Raw genomic sequence first — 11,343 nt, 5'->3', positions numbered from 1 at the left:
GAGGTAGAGTCCAAGCTTGAGAACACTTACACACCAAGTGATGTTATTGATGATGTTGTGGAAGTTGTTGAACCTCTTCCATTGAGCATGAATTTGATATTGAAGAGGATAATGTGCAACCTCTTAGGCATATTGTGGATGATAAGAGATTGGAAGAGGTTGAGCAAGCGATAAATCCTATTATTCAAGATGATTCCACACCAACTAATGTGCCATTTGAGATTTTTGAACCTACCTCATTGTGTTGTAAAGTTGATGTTGAGGAGGCTAGAGCACAACCTCCAACACATGACTTGAACAATGAGGAATGTATAGAAGAAGTTGGTGAGATAGGAATTGAAATTGAAAAAAGCTACCAAGAGAAAGAGGTTGAAGTTAAAGAAGCTTGCCAAGAGGTGGAAGTAGTCAAGGAAGAGCACAAGGGAGTAGAGCTTGCAAGATCATTAAAAACACCTCTCACCAAGCCATTACCATCGAACACAACATTCAAGTAGGTAAAATTCTTATCCTTAACCTTTACTTTCCCAGTTGAGTAAAGTTTGCTTGAGATGGATGGTCAACTTAGAGCTCTTTGTGGCTTTAAGAGTAAAAGGGAGATGGTAAGGATTGGTATAGAGCTAGATTGAATGGGTCTAGGAAGTTGTTTGGATACCTAAGTGAGAATTCGGATTGCTTACCACCCAGATGGAATAATGATGATCAACTTGAAGACGAGTGTAGAAACAAGATTTGGGATCCCGGCATACAAGAGGATCAACTTTGGGAGCTCAAAGCTTGTGAAGAACTTCACCAAGGTTTGTTGAATTTATTTGGAAATGTTGGAACTTATTGGAAGTACAAGCATTGGTGGAAGTTTCAAGATGAGTTCAAGCACAAGCCACCATGACAAGGAGCTCACCAAATGTCCAACTTAAGGACTTTAACTAAAAGTGCTAGGTGGGAGACACCCCACCATGGTAAATTCTTCCTATTTTTCTTTTTGATTATATGTAATAAGTTGAATTTTCATTTTTAGTTATGTTTATTAGTTTAACTTATGGTTTAGCTTGTTTAATAATATTTGGCATTACTTTAGTAGCTTGTTAGTTTATTAAAAAAAATCCGTTTCAGGCGTGCGCCTGGCCGACGGGCACGCATCATATTTGATGCTGCTACTCCCGGGTATAAAAACCAAAGAGTTGTGCTGGAACCATGGGGGTGGGGTGCTAGGCGCACAACCCAACCCATACCTGCGCCTCGCTGATGCGTATGGGTCACTTGATATTTTGGCCACCCACGCGTGGGCGTGACCGACGCGCATGCGTCGTATCTTCATGCTGCCTCTGGTACAAAAATCAGAGAGTTGTGATGGTACTGTGCAGGTTTTGTGCATCCAGCATGTATGGTTATCACGCATATGCATGACCGACGTATACGCATCAGTTTCTGCTTTTTACTTCCCACGCGCACGCATGGACGACGCGTACGCGTGACTCCCTTCTACTACACACCACGCGTACGCGTGGTCGACACATCTGCATCACATCTCTGTCTCTTCTTTCTTTATTTCTTTCCTATTTCTTCTTCTTTCTTTTTTCCTTTCTTCTCCTTCTCTTTTTCCATTTCTTTCTTCTTTCTTCTCTCCTTCTTCTTTCTTTCTACCTTTCTTGTTCTTCATTCCTTTCCCTTCTCATCTTTATTTTCTTTCATTCTCTTTTGTTGATTGCATTTGCAAACCTTCATTTATTGTATTTTAAATTTGCTTCTTGTTCTTATTTACTTTTCTAAGTTCGCTATCTTTCCATTGGTGTTGAATTCTCTTACTTAACTGTTGGATATTTCTTGCATTTTTTTGTGCTTCGTGACTTGTTTTGTATTATTGGGTGATGATATTTATAGGTCAATGCTTATCTTTTGTGACACTTGCATTCTTTGTGCATTGATATGGACTTATATTGTCTTTCATGACCTACTCTTTCCTATTTGAACTTGATGCTTCCGAGTGTTCTGTTCATGCGATTTACCTATGCTTTCATTTTACTCTTGCATCAAGTATTTGTTAATATACCATTCGCTTATATTGCTTTCTTACTTACATGTTGTAGCTACCATGTAGTTGAGAAACCCACTCTTATTTGGTATTAGCCCCACCTATATTTTATTTGCTATGATATCTTTATTTTTGCGCTTAATCTTCTGTCTTTCTTCCCCTTTTAGGCCGGCCACCAAGAAGGGAAAGGAAAAGCTTATAAATGGGCGAACAACAAGTCCATCCGCACAATCTTTTGAAGGAGCTCATCGGTTGTAGCCACCCTAATCCACCTTGCTCATCTTTGCATCCACCGAGGACAGTGCAATCTTTAAGTGTGGGGAGGTCGAGACCGACTTTCGTGGGTAACTACTTCCTTTTCCAATACCAATTCTTAATCTTCTTTGTTAGATTAGTTGTTGCATTACATAATAGATTGCATGTATAATTAGTTGCTTGCATTTATGTACTACTTGGTTGAAGTGGTAAATTCCTTTTCAATAAACTGTTTTAGGGCATTTCACTAATTTGAATTAAAATTTTTGTTGAACTTGCCTAAAGAAAATTAATTTGGAACATGGTTTTAGAGCTCAAACACACAAGCCGAGTGAGCGTTTTGAACCTATTTGATTGGTTGCATCTTATCAACCAATATTTTGTTTTGGTATGTGTTGTTCTCTCTAAAATTGTGATCTTTGTCTTGCTTGATTCTATATTTCCATTGTTTGATGTATACATGCACTTATGTGATTGAGGCCTTTGTTTTACTATAGCTCACATACCCATATGGCCTTACCCTTTCATCACCCTTTGCAACCCAATGTTGAGCCTATTTTACCCTATTTGTTCTTTATTTTAGTACACCACTAACTCTAAGCAAAAAATAATGAATGTCCTTAATTTGAATCTTTGGTTAGCTTGGACTAGTGAGAATATTCATGATTTAAGTGTGGGGAAATTGGGTTTGGAAATATTTGGTTTGGAAATTGGGTATGTTATACTTTTTGTAAAAATGTGAAAAAGATAGTTGAGCACATGTTCATGCATTCAATACCTTAATCATATGCATTGAGAAAAACAAAAGAAAAAAAACCAAAAATAAAAGAAAAATAAAAAGAAGCAAAAGAAAATGAAGAAAGCAATAAAAAGGGGACAAAATGCCCCAAAGTAAGTGGTGATAGCAATGCGTATGAGTTGTATTTATATTTGGAATTTATGAATATGTGGAAAAGATAGTCAATGGGTAGTTAGGTTTTGCATTCTGATTGTATGGATTGCCTTAGGTTAGGTGGAAAGTTTAGGTTAATCAAGGATTCGGATTTTATTCCACTTAACCAAATACATTCCTACCTTGACCCTAACCCCATTACAACCCTTGAAAAGACCTCTTGATATGTATATTTATGCATTAAATTTATGTTGGGTAGATGAAGAGCAAGTTTTAGAAAGCAAGATTAGTAGAGAATCGAGTGAATCGACCCTTAAACACTAAAGTGATTAGAGACCCTTCTGGTGAGGGTTCGATGCTCGATTCTTTGTTCCTGGCTTTCACGAGCTTTCTTCTTGCAAGTCTACTTGTACTTTATTTTGATATTTGAATTAGTGGAATTCAGTTCATATTTGCTCTTGGAAGATTTATTTACTTGTAACCAAGTAGGTGAAAGCATTTAGCATGTAGCTGCATTCATATAGATAAGTTGCATTGTATAAGTCTTACCATTTTCCCTTTACTCTTTTGGTTCTCTTGAGCTTAGCATGTTTAATGTTCAAGTGTGCGGAGATTAATAAACCACTATTTTATGGTATATTTGAATTGAATTGAGTGGATTTTGTCAATTATTCTCACACTTATTCATGTAAATTGCATGTTTTAAGTTCCTTCCTAATTTTGTGCTATGATTGAAAACATGCTTTCTAGGACTTAAAATCGCTAATTTTTAAACCTCTTTTATTACCATTCAATGCCGTGATATGTGCGTTAAGTGATTTCAGAGTTTATAGGCCAGGAATGGTTTAGAGGATGGAAAGGAAGCATGCAAAAGTGGAAGAAATAGAAGAAATTGTAGGTTTGAGAAGCTGGAACTGACGCGGGCGTGGCTGAAGTGCACGCGTGATCACACCATCCTACAACCGACGCGTACGCGTGACTGACATGTACGCGTGACCAGGAATTCATTCAAGCGACACGTACGCGTGGCTAACGCGTACGGGTGACGAGCGTCACGTGCCTCAGTAAAGAGAAAACACTGGGGTGATTTCTGGGCTACTTTTGACCCAGTTTCAAGCCCAAAAATAAAGACAAGAGGCTGCACAGTGGAGCTGGGAGGCATCATTCAATCATTCGAATCATTCATTCATTGTTACACACTATAGGTTTTAGATGTAGAATTCTAGAGAGAGAGACTCTCTCCTCTCTCTAGATTTTATGGTTTCTTCTTTCAATTTCTTCTTTGATTTAGATTTAATTCTTGTTTTCATTTACATTTCCTTGCAACCTATTGTTCCTGCACCTTTGTCCTTTAATTCTACTTGCTATTTCCTTCACTCTGTTGCCTTTATGTTATGCACTCTTTCTACTCTTGATCTTTATTAATTCAATTTATATTTTCATGTATTAATGCTTTCTTTAATTTGTGCTATTGTTTTCTTGCAATTGTTAGTCTTAGGTTTTACTATTTCTTGTTAGTTTTGCATGTTTTTATTTTGTACCTTGCAAGTGTTTGATAAAATATTTGGTCGGATTTTAAAATAGATTTTTGTGTTCTTGGCTTGTGTTGATGATTTGGAGACTCTTGAATTGTCAAAGTCTCTTGTTGATTGGTAATTGAAGATTGCCAGTTAGCTTGAACTTCACTAAATCTAGTCTTTCATTATGAGTTGACTAGGACTTGTGAACGCAAGTTGATTGTATGCACTTTACTTTCCTTCATTGGTTAGAGGTTAACTAAGTGAAGGCAATTTGCATTTACCATCACAATTGACGATGATAATGAGGATAGGACTTCTAACTCTCTTTCCTTGCTAAGAGCTTTCTTAGTTATTAGTTTATTTTCTTGCCATTTTATTTTCTTGTTTCTTATTACAAAACCCTAAAAATATACTTTCCCATAAACAATAATAAGTACACTTCCCTGCAATTCCTTTGAGAGATGACCCGGTGTTTAAACACTTCGGTTATTTTTATTGGGTTTGTATTGTGACAAAAAATTTAAACATTGATTGAGATTTAATTGTCGGTTTAGATCTATACTTCGACGAAACTATTTTTATGAAATTCTTTACCACATTTATCCTCTGTCAATGAAATATGGACATAGACAGTTGGCAACCATAAGTGGGGAAGGTCTATAGCATGGGACATCACTCCACCATGATTACTATATGATTCTCCAATGTTGAGTCCACTGTTAGCAGAGGTTTGGATATCAGGGAGCCAGTAACCCTCCTCAATAGGATAGCAGGACATGGAGCAAGAACTGCAGCAGCATCGGTCGAGATACATAGAGCTGGAGGCATGCTTATCAGAAATACGAGGGGGAGATCAGGAGCCTCTAGGAGACCGTTGTCCACCAGTTGTCCAATCTAGACTAGTAGAAGAATATGGTCATGGATATGTACTCTTTCATGCCGAAGAAGCTGCGGAGCAGCTCGCCGAGTGGTGCGCCAGCTATGCTGTCTCTTCCTCCACATAAATGTCCTTCTGTATCGTCTACTCCTCCGTCGATGCCACCAGCGTCGCCAACGCCACCAACACCCTGATGCGTGAGCATCTTTCCTATCTTTTCCTAGTGAATTTGCATCTAATTTGTTGAGTTTAATAAAGAATTAATTATCTTTTAGCCAATATGGATGCTACTTTGAGTCTTTTGCAATTTTATTTATTTTAGGTAGCATTCGGCTGGATTTGATGGAGTTTCTGCAGCACAAGAATCAAAGGAGATGACTGCGAGAAGCAACACGCACGCGTGACTTACGCGTGCAGGTGATTTGGAGGTATCCATGGCGACGCGTGCGCGTGACCGACGCGTACGCGTGATTTGAAGATTTTCTTAGCGACGCGTTCGTGTGACCGATGCGTCCGTGTGACTCGCGAAAAAGGCCATTGACTCGTACGCGTGACTGACGCATTCGCGTGACATGCACCATGTGCAGAAAACGCAGAAACCGCTGGGGTGATTTCTGGGCCCCATTTTAGCACCCAAGCTAGGCGCGGATCCAGTGAAGCCAAGTGGTCCCCATGTTACAAGACGCGGAGTAGTTAGTTAATTCTGATTTAAATTCAAATTTGATTTTAAAATAAGAAAAGATATTATTTTAAATTTAAAAATTAGATTTTAAATTAATTAGGATTAGTTATAAAAAAGAGAGACCTCTCTTCTGTAGAGGAGATTCCATTAGAGGGATTCCATTAGAAAATTCTATACAAATTTACATTCCGCATTCCATGAGCAACTAAACCTCCATTGTTAAGGTTAGGAGCTCTGTCTATTTGTATGGATTGATTCGTTTGATCTTTCTAATTTAATCCATGTTTTGATTTATATTTCAATAATTGTTTTTGTTCTTTATTTATGAATTTGGGTGGAACGGAAGTATGACCCATGTTCTAATTGAGTTCTTGTAAAACTTGGAAAAGCTCTTTACTTGAACAACAGCTTGAAAACATATTATCCTAAATTTTTAATTGTTTGTATTTAACGGGATACGTGGCATATAATCCCCTTATTTTTGGATAATTAGGATTTTTGTGGCATATAAACTGGAACTTGATCATCACCCTCTAATTGGAATTAATTGACCAAGAAATTGGCAGTTGATGAATTTTAGAGGAGACTAGGAAGGTCTAAGGAATTAGGGTCTAGTATAAATAGTTTGCCATAAATTAAATCCTACATGATTAAAATAGTTAGTAAGAAAAGTTAATCCGGAAAAATAGATAACTCTGAAACCTTAACTATCTTCTCATTATATTATTCCCAACTTATTTATTTGTCTGTGTTTAATGCTCTTTGAATACCAAAATACTCTTTTCTATTTGCCTAACTAAGCCAATCAATCAATCATTGTTGCTTGATACATTAATCCTCGTTGGATCGACCCTGACTCACGTAAGGTATTACTTGGTACGACCCGGTACACTTGCTGGTTAGTTTGTGGGTTGTAAAATACCGCACCAAGTTTTTGGCGTCGTTGCCAGGGATTGATAGTGATTAACAACTATCAGTTGTTTGATTACTTAGATTAGGCGTTTTATTTTAAATTTTATTAAAATCTATTTTTAAAAATTTTTCAAAAAAATATATATTTATTTTGATTTATTTTATTTAAAAAAATTTTCTCTTTCCTCTTAATTTTTCAAATTAATTTTGGTGTCCCCGTAGTAATTTTTCTCTAGAAAAATAAAAAAATATTTTCAAAAAAATATTTTTTGTTCTGTCTTCTTTGCTTTCCTGTTTACCACATGGTGCGTTTAATTATGTTTGGTATTTTGTGCTAAGGAAAAATAATGGAGAGAGATCACATGGGTTACTACTCACACCCGAGTAGTGATTCATATTATGGTGGATGGAGGAGCTATCCAAATTTTTGTTGGCAAGGTCAAAACCAAAGAGACTTCAATGCTCCATGTTCCAACTATCAAGAGCCACTACCTCCACATTCATATCAAGAACCACCATCTTTCTATCCATACCAAGAACCATCATCTTTCTACCCATACCAAGAGCCACCATCTCCTTATTCATCTCAAATACCATCAGATCTTGAGCTCCTCATGAAAGAATTCCTACATGATATAAAGACGAGTGTCAAAAATATAGAGAATTATGTGCAGACGATGATCAAGAACCAGGAAGGGGAACAAGCAAATTCCTTCCTAAGAGATACAATGCAAGATCTTATGGAAGAAAGTGAGAAAATCAATCAAAGGAGTTTATACTCCAGTGAATTAGAGAACTTTCCACCCTCACATATGGAAGAAGAGGAAGATGCACAACCTCCCATGCCCTTAGTAAGCAATAAAGAAGAGATTGAATTAGAAGAAATCTACCAAGAGAAAGAGGTTGAAATTGAGAAACCTTGCAAAGAGGTAGAAGAATTCAAAGAAGAACACAACGGAGTGGAGCTTGTAAGACCTCTTCCAAAGCCATCACCATCCAATACAACATTCAAGTGGATAACATTCCTATCCTTAACCTTTACTTTCCCACTTGAATATGGGCTACTGGAGACGGATGGTCAACTTAGAGCTCTTTGTGGCATTAAGAGTAAGAGGAAGATGGTTAGTGGCAAGAGATGTCAAGCAAGGTTCAATATGTTGGCATGCTCCCAATTGAAGTGTAAGGATTGGTGTAGAGCTCACTTGAATGGGTCTAGAAAGTTATTTGGATGTCTCTTTGAGAATTTAGATTGCTTGCCACCTGGTGGAAAGAATGGTGATCCACAAGAAGACGGGCGTAAAAGCAATGTTTGGGACCCTGGAATTCATTCCTACAATCAACACCTTTTGGGCCTTGTCACTTGCTTCAACTTGCTCAAAGGCGTTATACGCCTAGTTTGGGATTCTGGTGACCATTGGAATTACAAACATTGGTGGAGATTCTTGGATTAGTACAAGCACAAGCCACCATGACAAGGAGCTCACCACATGTCCAACTTAAGGACTTTAACTAAAAGTGCTTGGTGGGAGACAACCTACCGTGGTATGATCGCTCCTTTTTATTCTTAGTTGTTTTTCGTAGTAGTAGTTTTCTTACTTATTTGATTTTTATTAAGTTCTCACTAATTTTCTGATCATGCATCTATTTTAGAACAGGAACCGGAAAAAAAAAAGAAGAAAAAGAGCACCTGACGCGCAAGCGTCGCTGATGCGTACTGATAAACCACTATTTTATTATTCATATTGTGTTTAATTGTGTGGTTTTATCAAGTCTTTGCCCACTTATTCATGTGATTTGCATGTAATTACAATTCCTTCCTAAAAATATTCTATGATTGAAAACATGCTTCTTTAAGCTTTTATTTTCTTTTATTTAATTCTCTCTTATTACCATTAGATGCTTTGATATGTGTGTTAAGTGATTTCAGGAATTACAGGGCAGGAATGGCTTACAGGATGAAAAGGAAGCATGCAAAAATGGAAGGAACACAAAGAATTGAGGAGATAACCAGTGAGAAGTCACGCGGTCACAAGGATAACGCGACTGCGCGAAAATGAAGAAATCACAGTGACGCGCTCGCATGCCTGACGCAACCGCGCGGATTGAAAGCTACATGAACGACGCGAATGCGTAGATGATGCGCACGCGTGGTATGAGAAACGCTGAGTGATGCGAATGCGTGGACGACGCGGCCGTGTGACGTGCGTGATCTGCAGAATTTCAGAAGTCGCTGGCAGAGTTTCTGGGCCGGATTTCAACCCAGTTTTCGGCCCAGAAACACAGATTAGAGCAAGGGGACATGCAGAGACAGAGGACAACATTCATTCCGCATAATTCTTAGTTTTAGATCTAAAATTTACTCCTCCCTTAGGTTTTACTCACTTGAATATTCATAATTAGAATTTTGAAGATTTTGGCTTTAGCTTTTGAGAAGAGTCTACCTCCGGTACTAGTCACTACAGTCTGTTTTTTACTTTTCATTTATTCTTCCATGTTCTTAATTCCTCCAGAGTTGACATTGGATTATTTTCACAAGTTATTAATATAGACTATTTTTATTTTTAATTAATCCCTTTCATTATTATTTATTATGTCTTCTTTTATTTTCCCCATTGATTCTGTGAAGTTTATAATTATGAAGAGTGAGTAGTTCCATAACTTGATTGGGAGATGATTGAAAGGAAACCTTGAGTTGAATCACTCAAGGGAGAAATTATAATTGGATTTATTGTTGGATCACCCTCTAATCATTGACACTAGTCCTTCCCAAGGGAGAGGATTAGGACTTGTGACTAGAAACAGCCTTCCAACTTGCTTGACTTTCCTTTACCTAGTGAGGGATAACTAAGCAGAGTAACTTCCAATTATTAATTAATCTTGAGAGTACTTCAACAAGAATAGGGCTTCCAACTAATCTACTCCCAGTCAAGGCTTTTATTTAAAATTAATTAAATTCTCTAAATTAATTTCCTGTTTATCAACTCAACCATTTTTGAAAACACCTGATTGATAAAATAGAACATCTTTCTGCAACTCGTTGGGAGACGACCTGGGATTCATACTCCCAGTATTTTAATTTCAATATTGTGACAACCCTTCTAAATTGATAAGCAGATTTTCGGCTGGTTAAGGACTGTACTTGCAACGTATTTCTATTAATAATTTCTTAACTCACCAATTTCTGCCACGTCAATTTTTGGTGCCGTTGCGGGAGAGTTGCAACAGTGTGCTAATTTATTGATTGGCATTTATTTAATTACAATTTTTCTTTTTATTTTGTTACTATGGGCTGTACGTTTCTTTCCTTAAATGACGCATTCACTTCCTGATCCAAGCTTGCCAGTATTTGACCCTGAGATTGAAAGAACTATTTCACGTATAAGGCAAGCTCGGCGTCGGCTAGTCCTCTCTGAGGACGAACCTGAAACGTCATCTAAGAAAGAAACAAGCTTCCTCTCTACTGATCCAGTTGATTTATGTGCAGGTGACATGGCAGCACCTAGGAGATTCACTATCTAGGAGGAAGGAGCCCCTGATTTTACATTACAACCATTCCAGGCACACCACCCAGCAGTGGCTGTGGATTTCAAAATAAAGTCTTCGCTACTCAACTTGATGCCCAAGTTTCATGGCTTACCTGCTCAAGAGCCTATCAAGCACCTTAGGGATTTTCAGACTGCTTGTTCTACTGTTAAGCACGATGGCACTGATGAAACTTCCATTCTGTTAAAAGCCTTCCCATTCTCTCTTGAGGGAAAGGCAAGAGAGTGGTACTACACTCAACCCGGAACAACTATTTCCAACTGGATATGCTTAGAAGAGAATTTTTGGAGAAATTCTTCCCAGTTGAGGTTGCCGATAAACTGAGGAAAGACATGTCCATGATCATTCAAGATGAATCTGAGACTCTCTATAAATACTTGGAACGCTTCAATAATCTTCTAGAAGCATGTCCCCACCATATGATTGACAAGATAGTGCTGCTCGGCTACTTTACACAGGGCATGAAATCTCAAGATAGGACCACATTGGAAGGTGCTAGCAATGGGTCTATGAAAAAGTACAAGACTACGGAAGAAGCATGGCAATTGATCAGCGACTTAGCTGAATCTACCAGGAATCACAGGCAGAAATAAAGTCGGTCAAGAGCTATTGCAGAGGTATTCACAAGCAAAG

Source organism: Arachis hypogaea, chromosome 9, assembly GCF_003086295.3.
Source record: "Arachis hypogaea cultivar Tifrunner chromosome 9, arahy.Tifrunner.gnm2.J5K5, whole genome shotgun sequence".
NCBI lineage: Eukaryota > Viridiplantae > Streptophyta > Magnoliopsida > Fabales > Fabaceae > Arachis > Arachis hypogaea.
The sequence above is the reverse complement of the archived record's forward strand: the minus strand, read 5'-3'. Positions refer to the sequence as shown.